Here is a 2,634-nt window from a genome sequence, read left to right on the forward strand (position 1 = left end):
CCGCACATCGGGCCGCACCCGCACGGGCGCGGTCCGGCCCCGATTCCCTCTCCCCGCCCTCCCGCAGTAAGAAGTTTCCCGGGCCGCAAGCTTGCAGCCTGGGAAGTTTTTTACTGTGGGGGGGGGCGGGGAGAGGGAGCCGCGGCCCAGCGCCATGGCCTTCGCGGCCCGGCACCGGGCCGCGGCCCGCAGGTTGGGGACCACTGCCCTATATTATTTGATTTGCAGAAGTGTTCTTTGATCTATCTTATGAAGTAAGCCAGTTGTGACATAATCTATTGTGTGACATAATCTACTATCTAAAAAGATTAAGAGGTTTCAGCTGTTGGTTTAAAAAGTAGCAGTTACTTAATTTTACTCACTCATGAAGTAGATAATTTTACATTTGACCTGCCTAACTAATATGAAAATGTTGCCACCATTGTTATATTCTATAATAAGGCTTACCATTGCAAAGGATTTTCATGTCTTATTTTTAGCATGTCTTAAATGATGCATATATCTAATTCCAGGCTTTTACCTCATAAGGAAGTACCCTAACCATTCTGATAGTTGAGTAAGTCAGTCCAAATTACTTAGACACGTTATATGTCTGTAACATATTCAAATGCAGATAGATCAAGTTGTACACATTCAGCTGTCGCTGAAACTGTCAAGTTTTGAAAGTGAGACTTAGAACAGTTGCTGTGAAAGAATAGCTGATCTTGGTATAAATATACTGCAAATATCTGATCTGCTTGTAGTATAAAGAGACATTAGAAGAAGCAGATACTATTCCTGCCCATCCCTGCTTGCCTTTGATAGGTGGTTCATGGAGATGGGAGGGAGTTTCAGTATGCAGCCTATTTAATTGGGCCAATCAGGAATGGATAAGAGGAAATTATAAATGGGACTGTAATTCTCCTTGCAGTGTAGGCTATGCATTTTAGGTCTTTTGTGATTGCAGGGGCTGGAACACAACATTATTCAAAGACGGTTTGAAGTGGGATTTGGCACACTGTTGGTGTGTGTCAAGGAAGGATCTGAGAAGTCCTGAAGATTGTTCAGAAGTTCAAAGCCAGGGTGGAATCGCTCAGATGTCCAGGGATGCCACAGAAAGGACTCTGCATTGCACTCAGCAATTACTACCTGTTGGAGATACGTTGTGGTATGTTTAACATTTAAAAATCTACTGTTAGCTGTTGTTATTCCATGTCCTTCTGCAATGTGATCGTCACTATACTTATTTAGGCAAGATGAAATGGAATATTATTGATTGATCAGAAAATTAGGGAAGACAGGCTGAATCCAATGGTTCCCTTCAGTTAAGTGAGGAATCTTCCAAAAGGAGGAATATTTTATGTTATGGATTTCTTTTTAAGTAAAAGTGAACCACTGGATCTAACTTATAATTATTTGACTTTCTTTTTCCAGTAAAACAGAGCATATATACTTGGGTCATTGATGTTTTAGCACCAACACTCACAATCACACATAACCACCTCTGTACTTCTCTTGTCTTCAAAACCCTATGGGGTTGCCATAAGTCAGCTGTGACTTGATGAGGGGGAAAAGAGGATTTGGGTTGCAGAACCAGAAATCTAAAAACAGACTTCTAAATTCATTTACTTTATATCAGTAGCACTCATAGCAATAGGATGTGACTGTTTAGAATTGCACAGTAAAGCTTGGGAATTGCTACACCACCTATTACCTGGGATATAATCTTCCTGCCCAGAAACATGTTCTATGGAGGTCTAAAGGTCCATGTGAACCATGACTATTCCTCCCAATGCTACTGTGTTCATAAAAAGTTTTATGCAGCCAGGATCCTCACGGCAACACCGTGGAGGTCCCATATCCGGCCTATTCTTCATCAGCTGCAATGGCTACCAGTTGAATTCCGGATCAGACTAAAGGTTCTGGTAATTACCTTCAAGGCCATACGCGGTCAGGGCCCAGTGTACCTGAGGGACCGCCTCCCCGCCTATGCCCCCAAAAGAGCTCTACGCTCTACTGCCTCAAATCAGCTAAGGATCCCTGGCCCTAAAGAAGTCCGTCTGGTCTCGACCAGGGCCAGAGCATTCTCTGTTCTGGCCCCTACCTGGTGGAACGAGCTCCCAGAAGAGATCAGGGCCCTGACGGAGCTTAAACAGTTCCGCAGGGCCTGCAAGAAGGAGCTCCTCCATCAGGCATTTGGCCGAGACCAGACGTAATCAACAGCGACCAAGGGCCCCTGCTCCCCCCCCACCCCCCCTCAGAATTCAATCAATAAACCACCCCTCTCAGAATCCCATCAACAAGCCCTGGACCTGTTTGTATCACAACTGTTTACTGTTATACTGTGTTGTGTTTGGTTGCAATTGTTGGTTATTGATGTATATGTTTTACAGACTGTTTCATGTAAGGTTCCTTGTTATAATGTAAACCGCCCTGAGCCTCCGGGGAGGGCGGTATAGAAGTATGATAAATAAATAAATAAATAAATAAATAAACATTTCAAGTATAAACAGCACAGATATTTAACTTTAGTTTTTCAAATTCATTTAAAAAATCTTGAGAATATTTTAAGTGTAGTAATCTTATATTAATAGAACTGCTTTTTAAAATATGTAGTGTAACATAACTCCACACAAACTCCTTTGCAGAAGGAGA

The 2,634-nt window shown here is 42.7% G+C and overlaps 1 long non-coding RNA gene across 2 annotated transcripts in view; it reads left to right on the top strand.

The window, feature by feature from the left end:
- Positions 1–346: 346 nt before the first annotated feature.
- Positions 347–2,634, top strand: part of LOC143837991 (uncharacterized) — a 17,919-nt gene continuing 15,631 nt past the window's right edge. Inside the window, exons 1-2 of one of the 2 annotated variants that reach the window (XR_013231187.1) lie at positions 347–556; positions 947–1,147. This is a non-coding gene — a long non-coding RNA (uncharacterized LOC143837991). Of the gene's footprint in view, positions 557–726; positions 1,148–2,634 lie in introns of those variants that run through there. The other variant, XR_013231186.1, reaches the window with a different exon arrangement.

Source organism: Paroedura picta, chromosome 5 (genome assembly GCF_049243985.1).
Source record: "Paroedura picta isolate Pp20150507F chromosome 5, Ppicta_v3.0, whole genome shotgun sequence".
Classification (NCBI taxonomy): domain Eukaryota; kingdom Metazoa; phylum Chordata; class Lepidosauria; order Squamata; family Gekkonidae; genus Paroedura; species Paroedura picta.